Genomic DNA, 20,097 nt, shown 5'->3' with positions numbered 1-20,097 from the left:
GAAAGGCAACCTGGGGAACACCTTGGAGTGGAACACACCATCTCTCTACACCCCATACCCAATTTGTAGGCCCAATGCAGCGTAGTTTCCAACAACTACTAAACGAGAGCCGGAAGATCGAAGCTCAGGAAAGGCAACCTGGGGAACACCTTGGAGTGTAACAAACCCTCTCTCTACACCACGGAAGGGCTGATTCTTAGGAAGGAAGGCTGTCGGAAAGAAGCAGGGTGCGTCCGAGGGTGATTATATTCTTATTAGGTATATACTCACCCTCGGACGCGCCCTGCTTCTTTATTTGTATTGAATGTTTATTTGCAATGTGGTTTTGACTTACTCTATTTTTTTGGTAAATAATGATTTTATTATTTTCATTGTTTTGCATCTTCTTGGCAATAATATAAAGAAGACGCGACAGGACAACACTCGGTGGATGCCATATCTGTGTTTAAAATTGAAAAAACCTTTCAGTTAACTACCTGCAGGAGAAAGTTATTGTAGCTGGTGGCCATTTTTAGTACTGTACCAGATTTTTGTTGTATGTGTTTGTTTTTAATGTTAAAATGTCTGCATTTGATATCTCTCCAGTATTTTCTTTTTTATAAGCAAAATACTTATTTTTATATTTTCTGATGTTGGTTCCAGGGGTACACGGGCAGCAGTGGTGTGGTCAGTGGAGGCCTAGTGGAAGGAGTGACCGCAGACAGGCATCGAAGGCCTAAAATAATAACACATGGCTGTAGGCAATTTTAAATTGGTTCCAGGGGTACACGGGCAGCAGTGGTGTGGTCAGTGGAGGCCTAGTGGAAGGAGTGACCGCAGACAGGCATCAAAGGCCTAAAATAATAACACATGGCTGTAGGCAATTTTAAATTGGTTCCAGGGGTACACGGGCAGCAGTGGTGTGGTCAGTGGAGGCCTAGTGGAAGGAGTCACCGCAGACAGGCATCGAAGGCCTAAAATAATAACACATGGCTGTAGGCAATTTTAAATTGGTTACAGGGGTACACGGGCAGCAGTGGTGTGGTCAGTGGAGGCCTAGTGGAAGGAGTGACCGCAGACAGGCATCGAAGGCCTAAAATAATAACACATGGCTGTAGGCAATTTTAAATTGGTTCCAGGGGTACACGGGCAGCAGTGGTGTGGTCAGTGGAGGCCTAGTGGAAGGAGTGACCGCAGACAGGCATCGAAGGCCTAAAATAATAACACATGGCTGTAGGCAATTTTAAATTGGTTCCAGGGGTACACGGGCAGCAGTGGTGTGGTCAGTGGAGGCCTAGTGGAAGGAGTGACCGCAGACAGGCATCGAAGGCCTAAAATAATAACACATGGCTGTAGGCAATTTTAAATTGATTCCAGGGGTACACGGGCAGCAGTGGTGTGGTCAGTGGAGGCCTAGTGGAAGGAGTCACCGCAGACAGGCATCGAAGGCCTAAAATAATAACACATGGCTGTAGGCAATTTTAAATTGGTTACAGGGGTACACGGGCAGCAGTGGTGTGGTCAGTGGAGGCCTAGTGGAAGGAGTGACCGCAGACAGGCATCGAAGGCCTAAAATAATAACACATGGCTGTAGGCAATTTTAAATTGGTTCCAGGGGTACACGGGCAGCAGTGGTGTGGTCAGTGGAGGCCTAGTGGAAGGAGTGACCGCAGACAGGCATCGAAGGCCTAAAATAATAACACATGGCTGTAGGCAATTTTAAATTGGTTCCAGGGGTACACGGGCAGCAGTGGTGTGGTCAGTGGAGGCCTAGTGGAAGGAGTGACCGCAGACAGGCATCGAAGGCCTAAAATAATAACACATGGCTGTAGGCAATTTTAAATTGGTTCCAGGGGTACACGGGCAGCAGTGGTGTGGTCAGTGGAGGCCTAGTGGAAGGAGTCACCGCAGACAGGCATCGAAGGCCTAAAATAATAACACATGGCTGTAGGCAATTTTAAATTGGTTCCAGGGGTACACGGGCAGCAGTGGTGTGGTCAGTGGAGGCCTAGTGGAAGGAGTGACCGCAGACAGGCATCGAAGGCCTAAAATAATAACACATGGCTGTAGGCAATTTTAAATTGGTTCCAGGGGTACACGGGCAGCAGTGGTGTGGTCAGTGGAGGCCTAGTGGAAGGAGTCACCGCAGACAGGCATCGAAGGCCTAAAATAATAACACATGGCTGTAGGCAATTTTAAATTGGTTACAGGGGTACACGGGCAGCAGTGGTGTGGTCAGTGGAGGCCTAGTGGAAGGAGTCACCGCAGACAGGCATCGAAGGCCTAAAATAATAACACATGGCTGTAGGCAATTTTAAATTGGTTACAGGGGTACACGGGCAGCAGTGGTGTGGTCAGTGGAGGCCTAGTGGAAGGAGTGACCACAGACAGGCATCGAAGGCCTTACATAACAAAAATGTCAATACAATGGTATTGTCAGTGGCAGGCATTGAAGGATGTCAGCGCATAGACTAAACATTGGTGGAGCTGTGAGATAATTTTGCAAGTGGTAGAGCACTGTTTGAGCTGGGGTGGGGGGAAACTGTCTTGTGGCCGGCGGTACAGGCCCAGGGCCCCTCATATTACAACGGTGTGTCTGACGTTGGGTGCGCACCACCACCGCCAGAGACACTTTATTGTACTAGGAGGGACCCAGTGGCAGTGCCGTCGACCAAAAGCGGGCTCACCCACCTCTTCAGACAAACTGCACTCTCACGGGTGCTGTCGCCAAGTGTCGATACCACGGCCCCGTGTGGGGAGTTTGGCCATTTAGTGAGGTGTAAACATGTCGTATGCTGGACAATCAGGTGCAGAAAATTACGAGATTGGAAAAGGCATTCAGAATAGTCCACAGGCAAGACCTTTTCATAGGAAAGCTAGGTGTCAGCCGGGCAAGGTGGGGCAAAAGATTTCGAAATCCAGTTGTGGTTCATTTTAATGAAGGTTAGATCATCTACATTTTGGGTAGCCAGACAAGTCCTTTTTTCTGTTAGTATTGAACCTGCAGCACTGAATACTCTTTCTGATAGGACACTAGCTGCCGGGCAAGCAAGCTCCTGCAATGCATATTCTGCCAATTCTGGCCAGGTGTCTAATTTTGATGCCCAGTAATCAAATGGGAATGACGGTTGAGGGAGAACATCGATAAGGGATGAAAAATAGTTTGTAACCATACTGGACAAATGTTGTCTCCTGTCACTTTGAATTGATGCTGCAGTACCTGTCCTGTCTGCGGTCATAGCAAAATCACTCCACAACCTGGTCAGAAAACCCCTCTGGCCAACGCCACTTCTGATTTCTGCCCCTCTAACTCCTCTGGTCTGCTGGCCCCTGCAGCTCGTGTGAGAACGATCACGGGCGCTGTGTGCAGGGAATGCCAGAAGCAAACGGTCAACAAGAGTTGATTGTTTGGTTGCTAATATTAGTTCCAAGTTCTCATGTGGCATTATATTTTGCAATTTGCCTTTATAGCGAGGATCAAGGAGGCAGGCCAACCAGTAATCGTCATCATTCATCATTTTAGTTATGCGTGTGTCCCTTTTGAGGATACGTAAGGCATAATCCGCCATGTGGGCCAAAGTTCCAGTTCTCAAATCTGCGGTTGTGCTTGGTTGAGGGGCAGTTTCAGGCTAATCCACGTCACTTGTGTCCCTCAAAAAACCAGAACCCGGCCTTGCCGCGCCACCAATTTCCAGTGGCCCCGGGAAAGCTTCCTCATTAAAAATATAATCATCCCCATCATCCTCCTCGTCCTCCTCCTCCTCTTCGCCCGCTACCTCGTCCTGTACACTGCCCTGGCCAGACAATGGCTGACTGTCATCAAGGCTTTCCTCTTCCTCAGCTGCAGACGCCTGATCCTTTATGTGCGTCAAACTTTGCATCAGCAGACGCATTAGGGGGATGTTCATGCTTATTATGGCGTTGTCTGCACTAACCAGCCGTGTGCATTCCTCAAAACACTGAAGGACTTGACACATGTCTTGAATCTTCGACCACTGCACACCTGACAACTCCATGTCTGCCATCCTACTGCCTGCCCGTGTATCTGTATCCTCCCACAAAAACATAACAGCCCGCCTCTGTTCACACAGTCTCTGAAGCATGTGCAGTGTTGAGTTCCACCTTGTTGCAACGTCTATGATTAGGCGATGCTGGGGAAGGTTCAAAGAACGCTGATAGGTCTGCATACGGCATGTACGGGCGAACGGCGGATATGTGAGCAAAGTCCACACACTTTGAGGAGCAGGTCGGATAACCCCGGATAACTTTTCAGGAAGCACTGCACCACCAGGTTTAAGGTGTGAGCCAGGCAAGGAATGTGTTTCAGTTGGGAAAGGGAGATGGCAGCCATGAAATTCCTTCCGTTATCACTCACTACCTTGCCTGCCTCAAGATCTACAGTGCCCAGCCACGACTGCGTTTCTTTCTGCAAGAACTCGGACAGAACTTCCGCGGTGTGTCTGTTGTCGCCCAAACACTTCATAGCCAATACAGCCTGCTGATGTTTGCCAGTAGCTGCCCCATAATGGGAGACCTGGTGTGCAACAGTGGCAGCTGCGGATGGAGTGGTTGTGCGACTGCGGTCTGTGGACGAGCTCTCGCTTCTGCAGGAGGACGAAGAGTAGGAGGAGGGGGTGCGAACGGCTACAGCCAATTGTTTCCTAGACCGTGGGCTAGGCAGAACTGTCCCAAACTTGCTGTCCCCTGTGGACCCTGCATCCACCACATTTACCCAGTGTGCCGTGATGGACACGTAACGTCCCTGGCCATGCCTACTGGTCCATGCATCTGTTGTCAGGTGCACCTTTGTGCTCACAGATTGCCTGAGTGCATGGACGATGCGCTCTTTAACATGCTGGTGTAGGGCTGGGATGGCTTTTCTGGAAAAAAAGTGTCGACTGGGTAGCTCGTAGCGTGGTACAGCGTAGTCCATCAGGGCTTTGAAAGCTTCGCTTTCAACTAACCGGTAGGGCATCATCTCTAACGAGATTAGTCTAGCTATGTGTGCGTTCAAACCCTGTGTACGCGGATGCGAGGCTAAGTACTTCCTTTTTCTAACCATAGTCTCATGTAGGGTGAGCTGGACTGGAGAGCTGGAGATCGTGGAACTAGCGGGGGTGCCGGTGGACATGGCAGACTGAGAGACGGTGGGAGATGGTATTGTTGCCACCGGTGCCCTAGATGCAGTGTTTCCTACTACGAAACTGGTGATTCCCTGACCCTGACTGCTTTGGCCTGGCAAAGAAACCTGCACAGATACTGCAGGTGGTGCGGAAAATGGTGGCCCTACACTGCCGGAAGGGATGTTGCGTTGCTGACTAGCTTCATTGGCCGAGGGTGCTACAACCTTAAGGGACGTTTGGTAGTTAGTCCAGGCTTGCAAATGCATGGTGGTTAAATGTCTATGCATGCAACTTGTATTGAGACTTTTCAGATTCTGTCCTCTGCTTAAGGTAGTTGAACATTTTTGACAGATGACTTTGCGCTGATCAATTGGATGTTGTTTAAAAAAATGCCAGACTGCACTCTTTCTAGCATCGGATACCTTTTCAGGCATTGCAGACTGAGCTTTAACCGGATGGCCACCCTGTCCTCCAACAGGTTTTGGCTTTGCCACGCGTTTTGGGCAAGATACGGGCCCGGCAGATGGAACCTGTTGCGATGTTGATGCCTGCTGCGGCCCCTCCTCCTCCGCTTCAGAACTGCTGCCGCCTGCACCCTGTTCCCCCAATGGCTGCCAATCGGGGTCAAGAACTGGGTCATCTATTACCTCTTCTTGTAGCTCGTGTGCAACTTCGTCTGTGTCACCGTGTCGGTCGGTGGTATAGCGTTCGTGATGGGGCAACATAGTCTCATCAGGGTCTGATTCTTGATCAGCACCCTGCGAGGGCAATGTTGTGGTCTGAGTCAAAGGACCAGCATAGTAGTCTGGCTGTGGCTGTGCATCAGTGCACTCCATGTCAGATTCAACTTGTAATGGGCATGGACTGTTAACTGCTTCACTTTCTAAGCCAGGGACGGTATGTGTAAAGAGCTCCATGGAGTAACCCGTTGTGTCGCCTGCTGCATTCTTCTCTGTTGTTGTTTTTGCTGAAGAGGACAAGGAAGCGACTTGTCCCTGACCGTGAACATCCACTAACGACGCGCTGCTTTGACATTTACCAGTTTCACGAGAGGAGGCAAAAGAGCTAGAGGCTGAGTCAGCAAGATAAGCCAAAACTTGCTCTTGCTGCTCCGGCTTTAAAAGCGGTTTTCCTACTCCCAGAAAAGGGAGCGTTTGAGGCCTTGTGTAGCCAGACGACGAACCTGGCTCCACAGCTCCAGACTTAGGTGCAATATTTTTTTTCCCACGACCAGCTGATGCTCCACCACTACCACTACCCTCATTACCAGCTGACAATGAACGCCCCCGGCCACGACCTCTTCCACCATACTTCCTCATTGTTTTAAAAACGTAAACAAACTAACGGTATTTGTTGCTGTCACACAAATTACACGGTGAGCTATAACTTCAGTATGATTTAGCTACCCCTTTACAGGTGAGTGAGACCACAACGAAAATCAGGCACAATGTTACACACTCTGTTGTTGGTGGCAACAAATGAGAGAGATGCCACACACGCAGGACTGTCACTGAAGCACAAATGTAAATATTAATCTCCCACTGATTTGATTTTTTTTTTTTTTTTAAGGGAGACTTTAGGAAAAAAAAATAATAGAATAAAATGATTTTTTCAGGAAGAATTTAGAAACCAAATAAAATAAAATGATTTTTTCAGGGAGAATTTAGAAAACAAATAAAACAAAAAAAGGCTTTCTATGGCCCACTGAGTGAGAGATGACGCACACAGGAGTCAGGAGTGGCACACAAGCCCAGAGGCCAATATTTATCTCCCACTGATTGATGTAGTGATTTTTTCAGGTAGATTTTGGAACCCAAATCAAGCTAAAAAAAATAATAGGCTTTCTATGGCCCACAATTGGAGAGAGAGAGAGATGGCACACCCAGGAGTCAAGACTGGCACACAAGCAGAAAGGGCAATATTAATCTCCCACTGATTTGTTTTTTTTTTTTTTTTTTCAGGGAGACTTTAGGAAAAAAAAAATAGAATAAAATGATTTTTTCAGGAAGAATTTAGAAACCAAATAAAATAAAATGATTTTTTCAGGGAGAATTTAGAAAACAAATAAAACAAAAAAAGGCTTTCTATGGCCCACTGAGTGAGAGATGACGCACACAGGAGTCAGGAGTGGCACACAAGCCCAGAGGCCAATATTTATCTCCCACTGATTGATGTAGTGATTTTTTCAGGTAGATTTTGGAACCCAAATCAAGCTAAAAAAATAATAGGCTTTCTATGGCCCACAATTGGAGAGAGAGAGAGAGATGGCACACCCAGGAGTCAAGACTGGCACACAAGCAGAAAGGGCAATATTAATCTCCCACTGATATGTTTTGTTTTTTTGTTTTTTTTCAGGGAGACTTTAGGAAAAAAAAAAAATAGAATAAAATGATTTTTTCAGGAAGAATTTAGAAACCAAAGAAAATAAAATGATTTTTTCAGGGAGAATTTAGAAAACAAATGAAACAAAAAAAGGCTTTCTATGGCCCACTGAGTGAGAGATGACGCACACAGGAGTCAGGAGTGGCACACAAGCCCAGAGGCCAATATTTATCTCCCACTGATTAATGTAGTGATTTTTTCAGGTAGATTTTGGAACCCAAATCAAGCTAAAAAAAATAATAGGCTTTCTATGGCCCACAATTGGAGAGAGAGAGAGAGATGGCACACCCAGGAGTCAAGACTGGCACACAAGCAGAAAGGGCAATATTAATCTCCCACTGATTTGTTTTTTTTTTTTTCAGGGAGACTTTAGGAAAAAAAAAAATAGAATAAAATGATTTTTCAGGAAGAATTTAGAAACCAAATAAAATAAAATGATTTTTTCAGGGAGAATTTAGAAAACAAATAAAACAAAAAAAGGCTTTCTATGGCCCACTGAGTGAGAGATGACGCACACAGGAGTCAGGAGTGGCACACAAGCCCAGAGGCCAATATTTATCTCCCACTGATTGATGTAGTGATTTTTTCAGGTAGATTTTGGAACCCAAATCAAGCTAAAAAAATAATAGGCTTTCTATGGCCCACAATTGGAGAGAGAGAGAGAGATCGCACACCCAGGAGTCGAGACTGGCACACAAGCAGAAAGGGCAATATTAATCTCCCACTGATTTGTTGTTTTTTTTTTTTTTTTTCAGGGAGACTTTAGGAAAAAAAAAATAGAATAAAATGATTTTTTCAGGAAGAATTTAGAAACCAAAGAAAATAAAATGATTTTTTCAGGGAGAATTTAGAAAACAAATAAAACAAAAAAAGGCTTTCTATGGCCCACTGAGTGAGAGATGACGCACACAGGAGTCAGGAGTGGCACACAAGCCCAGAGGCCAATATTTATCTCCCACTGATTGATGTAGTGATTTTTTCAGGTAGATTTTGGAACCCAAATCAAGCTAAAAAAAATAATAGGCTTTCTATGGCCCACAATTGGAGAGAGAGAGAGAGATGGCACACCCAGGAGTCAAGACTGGCACACAAGCAGAAAGGGCAATATTAATCTCCCACTGATTTTTTTTTTTTTTTTTTTTTTCAGGGAGACTTTAGGAAAAAAAAAATAGAATAAAATGATTTTTTCAGGAAGAATTTAGAAACCAAATAAAATAAAATGATTTTTTCAGGGAGAATTTAGAAAACAAATAAAACAAAAAAAGGCTTTCTATGGCCCACTGAGTGAGAGATGACGCACACAGGAGTCAGGAGTGGCACACAAGCCCAGAGGCCAATATTTATCTCCCACTTTTTTTTTTTTGTTCCAGGGAAAATTTATAAACCCAATAAAAAAAATAATAAATAGGCTTTCTATGGCCCACTATCTGAGAGACAGAGAGAGATGGCACGCTTAGGACTGGCACACAAGCCCAAAGGCCAATATTAATCTCCCTTTTTTTTTAAGGGAGAATTTATAAAACCAAAAAAAAATAAATAAATAGGCTTTCTATGGCCCACTATTTGTGAGAGAGATGGCACGCTCAGGACTGGCACACAAGCCCAGAGGCCAATATTAATCTCCCACTTTTTTTTTTTTTCCAGGGAAAATTTATAAACCCGATAAAAAAAAAAATAAATAAATAGGCTTTCTATGGCCCACTATCTGAGAGAGAGATGGCACGCTTAGGACTGGCACACAAGCCCAAAGGCCAATATTAATCTCCCACTGATTGATTTATTGATTTTTTCAGGTAGAATTTAGAACCCAAATAAAGCAAAAAAAAAAAAAAAAAGGGCTTTCTATGGCCCACTGAGTGAGTGATGATGCACACAGGAGTCAGGAGTGGCACACAAGCCCTGAGGCCAATATTTTTCTCCCACTGATTGATGTAGTGATTTTTTCAGGTAGATTTTAGAACCAAAATCAAGCAAAAAAATAAATAGGCTTTCTATGGCCCACTGAGTGAGTGACGATGCACACAGGAGTCAAGAGTGGCACACAAGCCCTGAGGCCAATATTTTTCTCCCACTGATTGATGTAGTGATTTTTTCAGGTAGATTTTATAACCCAAATCAAGCAAAAAAATAAATAGGCTTTCTATGGCCCACTGAGTGAGAGATGACACAGACAGGGATGGCACTCTAGCAGAAATGTCAATCTTAATCTCCCACAAAAAAAAAAAAAAAAACAGGGAGTGTCCTTCAATTACTATCTCCCTGCAGTAATCTCAGCCAGGTATGGCAGGCAGCAATAAGGAGTGGACTGATGCACAAATTAAATAAAAAGTGTGTACAAACCAAAAAGATAGCTGTGCAGAAAGGAAGGAACAAGAGGATTTGTGCTTTGAAAAAAGCAGTTGGTTTGCACAGCGGCGTACACACAGCAATGCAGCTATCAGGGAGCCTTCTAGGGCAGCCCAATGAGCTACAGCGCTGAGGGGGAAAAAAAAAAAAATGTAGCTTCCACTGTCCCTGCACACCGAAGGTGGTGTTGGGCAGTGGAAATCGCTACAGCACAAGCGGTTTGGTGGTTAATGGACCCTGCCTAACGCTATCCCTGCTTCTGACGAAGCGGCAGCAACCTCTCCCTAAGCTCAGATCAGCAGCAGTAACATGGCGGTCGGCGGGAACTCCCCTTTATAGCCCCTGTGATGCCGCAGACAGCAAGCCAATCACTGCAATGCCCTTCTCTAAGATGGTGGGGACCAGGACCTATGTCATCACGCTGCCCACACTCTGCGTTTACCTTCATTGGCTGAGAAATGGTGCTTTTCGCGTCATTGAAACGCGACTTTGGCGCGAAAGTCGCGTACCGCATGGCCGACCCCGCACAGGGGTCGGATCGGGTTTCATGAAACCCGACTTTGCCAAAAGTCGGCGACTTTTGAAAATGAACGACCCGTTTCGCTCAACCCTAGTAGAGACGTCAAACACAGCAACTCCAGAACGATGCAGGAGCGATCCAGTGACATAACGGCGACTCGCTTATCGTTCTTGCTCCATGTAAAAACGTTGCTGACGTCGTTGCTTTTGATGTCAAACATGACGATACACGCCGATCTAATGACCAAATAAAGTTCTGGACTTCTAGCTCCGACCAGCGATGGCACAGCGGGATCCAGATCGCTGCTGCGTGTCAAACACAACGAGATCGCTATCCAGGACGCTGCAACGTCACGGATCGTTGTCGTTCTCGTTGCAAAGTTGCTGAGTGTGACGGTACCTTTATGCTGTGATTGGGACATTCATGTGAGAAATAAAATCCTCATTTGCGACAAACCTTCGAAGATTGGGATACTAATTGAAACACATCTGGGTAGATTGAAGTCATATTCAGGACAATCCTAGGGTCTTGATATTCTTTGGAAGATTGGGATATTCATGGTAGGATTGTGGTCCGAATTGGTACATCTATAGGATTGGGTCCTGATGCATTACAATCCTCTTGTGAGGGAAAAGACACTAAAGATGTTTAAAAACATCTGGGCAACTATATGCTGATGAGTAAGTAAGGTCTATCCCTATAGGCATCCCTATCAGGCCCTACATAGCCGTGGAATTTGGCACCCTGATGGAACACAAATTACTCCTCCGCACAAGGAGAACTGGCCCTGTGGTCTGTATAAGGCACTGTTCAGATCCTAATTATAAAGTAGAATAAATAGAACAAAAAGGTAAATGTGAAATGATAAGGGACAGATCAAGACCCCTGATAATATAGGTTATGTAATCAAATCACAATATTAGTGGCCAGAGTCTTAACCTGAAGTTGATAAACAACATTGGTATGGCAACATAAGGCTATGTGCGCACGCTGCGAATTAGCGAATTCTGTGTGGATTCTTCCTCTCTTGGCAGAAAGCGAGTTGAAAATCAGCCCGGTTTTTATGTGGATTTGATGCAGATGTTCATACAGTTTTCTCTGCGGATTTGTCTGTGCATTTGCAAGCTAAATAAAGATATATTATTTAACAAAAAAAAAGAATTGTGATGTAATTTCCTTGTCCAACCTCTTCTTTTACTTTCTCCATTGAAGACCATATTATCATTACATTTCATTCAAATATAATGTTTACACAGACAAAACAAATATAAGTGAATATACAGTATATGTATATATGTATGTATGTAACTCCAAGCCCGAGGTTTAGTAATGAACAGGTGTTAGCCAGATACCCTCATTAATAAAATTGTTCATAAAGAGTTAAATAAAAGAGACACACACACAAAATCTGCGTGAAACGCAATATCTGTTTAATTTTCAAAAAATGTATTAAAAAAAAAATGTGTGAGCTGAGCTCCCGTGTAATTTTCTTAGCCAGCAGAGGGAAAGCCAATGGCTGAGGGCTGATGTTAATATTCTGGGAAGGAGCCAATAGCCATAAAGGTACTCAGGCTGTTAATATAAGCTCACAGTTGTTTGCTTAGCTTTTATTGGCTAGTATACAGGGGAACCCCAGAAAAAAATTGGCATGTGGTCCCCCTATAAAATCGAACCAGCAAAGGCTAGGCAGACAGCTGCGGGCTGATATTAATAGCCTGGGAAGGGGCCATGTATATTGGCACCCCCCAGGCTAAAACATCAGCTCTCAGCCGCCCCAGAAATGGTGCATCTTATAGATCCACCAATTCTGGCACTTAGCCTCACTCTTTCCACTTGCCCTGTAGCGGTGGCAAGTGGGGTAATATTTGTGGGGTTGATGTTACCATTGTATTGTCCGGTGACATCAAGCATATGGATTAGTAATGGAGAAGCATCTATAAGACACCTATCCATTACTAATCTTATAGTTATATGGTAAATAAAGACGCAGCCAGAATAAAATCCTTTAATTGAAATAATCACACAGACTACTTTATAAATCTTAATTTACCATACTTACTGCATTGCCTAATCCCCGACACCCTCGTTTTCCTGCATCAAAAATAAAATAATAAACCAACATAAATACTCTCTGATGTAGTCCATTACCGAGTGATCTACGATGATCTCACGTCTAGAACAGTCACATCGGAAGATGTGACTGCTCTACCCAGCCTTTGGTGATACACTGACAGGAGATAATCGCTCCCGCAATGAATCACTGAGAGTTCACCGGAGTTTGTGCTCTCACTTATGGCACCCCTGCGTGAGAATTTTATCACGCAGTGGTACCGCAAGTGACAGCACGAACTCCGTGAACTCTCACGGAGGCACAGTGATACACTGTGGAAGGTTCACCTCCTGTCAGTGTATCACCGGAGGCCAGGTAGAGCGGTCACATCTCCCGATGTGACTGTTCTACATGTGAGATCGTCGTGGGACGCTCATTATTAAATGGACTACGGCGGACAGGGAGTATATGTTGGCTTATTATTTTATTTTTGCTGCAGGAGACGCGAGCATCAAATATTAAGTGTTTGGTGAGTATAAATGTTTTTTTTAGTTCTACAATTGAACACAGTCGCCGAATACTGTCCCATCATCAGCACATGCTGTGACTGTTATATGTGACAGCAGATATAGTCGGATGGGAGTAGTAGTCCCATCAGATGATGCCTGGCTACACACTCACAGACACCCACAGACAGACACACACAGACACACACACACAGAGACACCTGCAGACAGACACGCACATATTCTCCACCCACACACATAATCTCCACCCACATACTCTTCCTCCTTTCTTTTTGCAGTATTTTTGGCACGCAAATTTTACTCAACTTTGGCACTGCGGATTTTACTCAATGTAAGTCAATGGGTGCAGAAACTATTATTATTATTATTATACATTTTTATAGCGCCATTTATTCCATGGCGCTTTACATGTGAATACGGGGCAAATATAGACAAATACATTAAACATGAGCAGATAACAAGGCACACGAGTGCATAAGGAGGGAGGACCCTGCCCGCAAGGGCTCACAGTCTGCAGGGGGTGGGTGAGGATACACTAGGAGAGGGAAGAGCTGGCTGGGTGGCTGTTCAGTAGGTTGAGGATCACTGCAGGCTGTAGGCTTGTCGGAAGAGATGAGTCTTCAGGTTCTTTTTGAAGGTTTCTATGGTAGGCGCGAGTCTGATGTGTTGGGGTAGAGAGTTCCAGAGTATGGGGGAAGCACGGGAGAAGTCTTGGATGCGGTTATGGGAAGAAGAGATGAGAGGGGAGTAGAGAAGGAGGTCTTGAGAGGATCGGAGGTTGCGTGTAGGTAGCTACCGGGAGACCATGTCACAGATGTATGGAGGAGACAGGTTGTGGATGGCTTTGTGAGGGTTTTGAACTGGAGTCTCTGGGCGATAGGAAGCCAGTGAAGGGCTTGACACAGGGGAGAGGCTGGGGAATAGCGGGGGGACAGGTGGATTAGTCGGGCAGCAGAGTGTAGGATGGATTGGAGTGGTGCCAGAAACGCTGCATATTCACAAAAAGAATTGACATGCTGTGGAAAATAAAACGCTGAGAATCAGTGCGGAATTTTCTGCTGCATGTGCACACCAATTCTACATTTCCATTGATTAACATTGCTTGTGTTACCCTTTATGGATTTGGTGCAATTTCACGTGGAGAAAACGCTGCGGATCCACTGCAAAATCCACAACGTGTGAACATAGCCTAATTGTGCGGGTATGTATTTGCACCAGTGCGTATCAACACTTATCAACACTCGACGCGTTTTCACTCCAGCATCAAAGGTTCCTCAGGAGTATATACAATGTTGATTTGCAATAAATAATATAATCAGTCAAAGTACTTATCTTTCTTTATAGGTCCAGTTGATGCCAATTTCAGAAGAGAAAAGTTCCATCATGAATTAATGAGCAAGGTAACCCCATGAGTATCATGTGCTCTGGCTGTGAGACATCACCATATATCCAGACCTGGATATAACCCCCACATATGTAGAGGATTCCACCCTTAGTGTGTTATGTCAGGGGTTTATTCTCCAAGACTTTACACGTGCTGCGCCGATTCTTTGGAATGCACTACCTAGGTTAATACGATTAATCCCCAATCCCCACAGTTTTAAGCGTGCCCTAAAAACTCATTTGTTCAGACTGGCCTACCGCCTCAATGCGTTAACCTAACGATCCCTGTGTGGCCTATTTATAATAAAAAAAATAAATAAATAAATAAAAGGTTCCTCGCATCATGTTCTCATACACTTTATGCAGTATTAGCCCTCTGTGTCTGTACTGCTACATACTTAGGCAGGTAACTGGTTCATGCAGCTTTACATGAACACCTGAGCCTTACACTATGGCTGCTCCGAATAACTAAAGCAATTGTTACCATCCACCTCTCGTGTCTCCCCATTTCCCCATAGTTTGTAAGCTTGCGAGCAGGGCCCTCACTCCTCCTGGTATCTGTTTTGAACTGTATTTCTGTTATGCTGTAATGTCTATTGTCTGTACAAGTCCCCTCTATAATTTGTAAAGCGCTGCGGAATATGTTGGCGCTATATAAATAAAATTATTATTATTATTATTATTATTTATTCACTAACAATACATTTAGATTGACTGGCTGCAACATTGGAAAATTGTGCGGCCGCAAGAGATGTAAACAAAAAACTGGAACGCAGCCGCATGGAATACAGTCTCTGTGGCTGGAATTTAGTGTAGCTGGAATTGACATCACTAAGATGGCCGTGCATTCCACTCTGATACGCAGAATACATTAAATATGGATGTGCATTCCAGTGTGGGACAGAGGTATAATAATGCTTACATTCAGTGTCAATATATAAGAGACGTGTTAATATTCTATATACAGTTGTGCTCAAAAGTCTACATACCCTGGCAGAATTTTTGATTTCTTGTCCTTTTTTCAGAGAATATGAATAACACCAAAACTTTTTTTCCACTCATGGATAGTGGTTGGGTGAAGCCATTTATTGTCCAACTACTATGTTTTCTCTTTTTAAATCATAATGACAACCCAAAACATCCAAATGACCCTGATCAAAAGTTCACATACCCATTTCCGTGTATTACCCCTTCTAACATCAATGACAGCTTGAAGTCTTTTGTGGTAGTTGTGGATGAGGTTCTTTATTTTCTCAAATGGTAAAGCTGCCCTCTCTTCTTGGCAAAAAGCCTCCAGTTCCTTTAAATTCTTGGGCTGTCTAGCATGAACTGCACGCTTGAAATCTCCGCAGAGTGGCTCAATGATATTAAAGTCAGGTGACTGAGAAAGCTACTCCAGAACCTTCTGCTGCAGTCAATGACAGGTTGACTTGGCCTTGTGTCTTGGATCGTTGTCATGTTAGAAGGTCCAAGTACGTCCCATGCGCAGTTTCCGGACTGATGAGTGCAAATTTGCCTGCAGTATTTACTAACAACATGCTGCATTCATCTTTCCTTCAACTTTGACCAAGTTTCCTGTGCCTTTGTAGCTCACTCATCCCCAAAACTTCAGCGATCCACCTCTGTGCTTTACAGTAGGAATGGTGTTCCTTTCATCATAGGCCTTGTTGACCTCTCTCCAAATGTATCATTTATGGTTGTGATTAGAGATGAGCTAATTTGCTCAGGTTCCTTCTTATTTGGCAAGCTATAGCGCTTGCTGAATAAGCTGCAGAGGGAACCCGGCTTCCTGGATGTCGCTAGCCGAGCAGCCAATCAGCGCCGCAGATGCAAGCGTCATAGTTGTGACAAAAAAAGTTCAATTTTGGTCTCATCACTCCAAATTACCTTGTTCCAGAAGTTTTGAGGCTTGTCTCTGTGCTGTTTTGCATATTGTAGGTGAGGTACTTTGTGGCATTTGTGCAGTAATGGCTTTCTTCTGGAGACTCGACCATGCAGCCCATTTTTCTTCAGTTTCCTACTTATTGTGCATTTTGAAACAGCCTCACCGCTAGTTTCCGAAGAGTTCTGTATTTCAGCTGATGTTATTTGTGGGATTTTCTTTGTATCCCGAACAATTTTCCTGGCAGTTGTGGACGACATTTTTGTTGGTCTACCTGACCGTGGTTTGTTTTTACAGAGCCCCTGATTTTCCATTTGTTAATCACAGTTTCAACGCTGCTGACTGGCATTATCAATTCCTTGGATATCTTTTTGTAACCCTTTCCTGTTTTATACAGTTCAACTACCTTTTCCCATAGATCCGGTGATAATTCTTTTGATTTCGCCATGGCTCACAATCCAGAACCATCAGTGGTTGTATGAAGTATCCAAGAGTCTGTCTGGATCCTAGAAAGTCACTCAGCTTTTATGCACACACACTGATTCACTGATTACAAGCAAAATGGTCACAGGTGAGAATGTTACCTTTAGTAGCCATTCAAACCCCTTTGTGTCAACTTCTGTGCATGTTATCAGGCCCAAATCACAAGGGTATATGAACTTTTGATCAGGGTCATTTGGATGCTTTGGGTTGTCATTATGATTTAACCCTGCTGTTCTGTTCGGTCTGGGGAGACCTATTTTGAACTTTGGTATTTTTTGGGGTGTTCAAGATGCGGTTCTGAAACTTGTGGTTGATGGACTTAAATGAGGATGGGTCGGTCGGCCACGGGTTTCAGAGCCGCATCTTGAATATTTTAAAGAATATTGAAGTTCAAAGTCGGTCATTTTTGACCAACAGAACAGCAGGGTTAAAAAGAGAAAACACAGTAGTTTGACAATAAATGGCTGCACCCAACCACCAACCACTTTTTGGAGAAAAAGTTTTGTTATTATCATTCATATTCTCTGAAAAAAGGACAAGAAAGCAAAAATTCAGCCATGGTATGTAAATTTTTGAGCAAAACAGCAAATAGTCTAGACACTATTACTGCGACTAAACTACTGACTATATGACTTACCGCATATACTCAAGTATAAGCCGAGATTTTCAGCCCATTTTTTGGGGCTGAAAGTCCTTCTCTGGGCTTATACTCAAGTCATACCCAGGGGTCAGCAGGGGAGGGGGAGTGGGGGCTGTCTAGTTATACTCACCTACTCCTGGCGCGGTCCCTGCACGTCCCTGCTTCTTCCAGCGCTGCAGCTTCTTCCAGTAGTGAGCGGTCACATGGTACTGCTCATTACAGTAATGAATATGCGGCTCCACCTCCAATAGGGTTGGAGCCACATATTCATTACTGTAATGAGCGGTAACTATGACCGCTCAATACAGGAAGAATATGCAGCGCCTGGAGAAGCAGAGACTGCACCGTGCCAGGAGCAGGTGAGTATACGGGGAGGGCTGTGCTGCGTGATATTCATCTCTCCTCGTTCCGGTGCGGCTCCGTCTTCAGCGTCCTCTGGCTGTGACGCTCAGGTCACAGGGCGCGATGACGTGGTCAGTGCGCACCCTCTGCCTGAACGTCAGTGCTGAAGACGGAGCCACACCCGAACGAGGTGTAGGTGAATATTGAAAGTGCCGGGGGTCCTGAGTGAGGAGAGGTGAGTATGTGATTATTTTTTTTTTATCGCACCCACAGCATAGGGGGCAAGTGACTGTATGGAGCATCTTATGGGGCTATAACGTTTGTGCAGCATTATATGGGGCAAGTGACTGTATGGAGCATCTTATGGGGCCATAACGTTTGTGCAGCATTATATGGGGCAAGTGACTGTATGGAGCATCTTATGGGGCCATAATGTTTGTGCAGCACTATAAGGGGCAAGTGACTGTATGGAGCATCTTATGGGGCCATAACGTTTGTGCAGCACTATATGGGGCAAGTGACTGTATGGAGCATCTTATGGGGCCATAACGTTTGCGCAGCATTATATGGGGCAAGTGACTGTATGGAGCATCTTATGGGGCCATAACGTTTGTGCAGCACTATATAGGGCAAATATCTCTATGGAGCATCTTATGGGGCCCTTATTACCCTTTATGCAGGTTTATATGGGGCATATTTTATTATGGAGCATTTAATGGGACCCATCAAACTTTATGGAGAATTATATGGGGGCTCCTGATTCAATATGGATATTCAAAAACACTTAACCTACTGATGTCTCAATTAATTTTACTTTTATTGGTATCTATTTTTACTTTTGAAATTTACCGGCAGCTGCTGCATTTTCCACCCTAGGCTTATACTTGAGTCATTAAGTTTTCCCAGTTTTTGTGGCAAAATGAGGGGTCGGCTTATACTCGGGTCGGCTTATACTCGAGTATATACGGCAAAATTGTCAGGGGTCTTGATTAGTGATGACTGATGAGCAAGCACTAAAATGCTCGGGTGCTCGTTGCCCGGGTCGAGCAAATTGGAATACTCGGGTACTCGGCCAGAACAACGAGCCCAATGTAAGTCTATGGGAGACCCGAGTATTTTTACCACGATCCCCCCTGAGGGTCCTTTTAAGGTCTAAAAATGTCTAAAATGATGTTTTTGAGGTGTTTTTCAACTTTAACATTGCTTTCAACCACTACAAATGCATACCTCCCAACAAATGCAAATTTTAGCCACACCTCTGACCACACCCATTTCACAATAGTCACGCCCCAACCACACCCATTTAGCACTTCTGATCACAATGTTTCGTAAACAATAATTATAAACAAAAAAAAATATGGCCACACAGTGCTCCATACTGTATAATGGCCCCACGTGATGCTCCATACAGTATAATGGGCCCACATGATGCTGCATACTGTATAATGGCCACACATGATGCTCCATAATGTATAATGGCCCCACATGATGCTTCGTACTGTATAATGGCCACACATGATGCTGCGTACAGTGCACTGGCCCCTCGTGATGCTCCGTACAGTATAATGGGCCCACATGATGCTGCATACTGTATAATGGCCACACATGATGCTCCATAATGTATAATGGCCCCACATGATGCTTCGTACTGTATAATGGCCACACATGATGCTGCATACTGTATAATGGCCACACATGATGCTGCATACTGTATAATGGCCACACATGATGCTCCATACTGTATAATGGCCCCACATGATGCTGTGTACAGTATACTTGCCCCATGTGATGGTCCATACAGTATAATGGCCCCACATTATCCTCCATACAGTATAATGGCCCCACACAATGCTGGGTACAGTATAATGGTCATACATGGTTACCCCACCCCCATCATTGCCTTCTCCATCACTACACACACACGCACACACCTTTCACCGTGCACCCTCGCAGCAGCCGGCAGCTTTCACTCCCATGGCACTGAATGGTGTCATCCAGCTGCGATGCTGACTGCTCACATCGCTGCAGCTGTGATACGCCACTGATAAAGACCTCTCCGTGTCTCCTGTGCCAGTCAGTGTCAGAGCGAGGAGCAATATCTGCTCCGATCCGACACAGCCAGCGTCCGCTCCGTACACCTCGTACACATGCGACTCCGCCCCATACACCTCGTACACACACGACTCCGCTCCATACACCCTGCACATGCGGCTCCGCTCCGTACACCTCGTACACACACGGCTCCGTTTCGTACACCTCATACACACATGGCTCCACTCCGTACACCTCATGTACACACGGCTCCGCTCCATACACCTCGTACACGCTGCTCCGTATACCTTGCACACACACGGCTCCGCTCCGTACACCTCATACACACATGGCTCCTCTCCATACACCTTGTACACACACGGCACCACTCCGTACACCTCGTACACAC

At 44.9% G+C, this 20,097-nt stretch overlaps 1 protein-coding gene across 2 annotated transcripts in view; it reads left to right on the top strand.

Annotated features, from left to right (window-relative positions):
- Positions 1 to 20,097, top strand: part of LOC138639702 (NACHT, LRR and PYD domains-containing protein 3-like) — a 75,422-nt gene that overhangs the window by 10,670 nt on the left and 44,655 nt on the right. For both annotated transcript variants that reach the window (XM_069728776.1, XM_069728777.1), the window contains exon 2: positions 14,272 to 14,327. The gene's annotated coding sequence lies outside the window, so the exon portion shown is untranslated. The remainder of the gene's footprint in view (positions 1 to 14,271; positions 14,328 to 20,097) is intronic.

This window comes from Ranitomeya imitator, chromosome 1 (assembly GCF_032444005.1).
Source record: "Ranitomeya imitator isolate aRanImi1 chromosome 1, aRanImi1.pri, whole genome shotgun sequence".
Lineage (NCBI taxonomy): Eukaryota > Metazoa > Chordata > Amphibia > Anura > Dendrobatidae > Ranitomeya > Ranitomeya imitator.
Note: the sequence above shows the minus strand (reverse complement) of the source record. Positions and strands in the feature narration are given on the sequence as shown.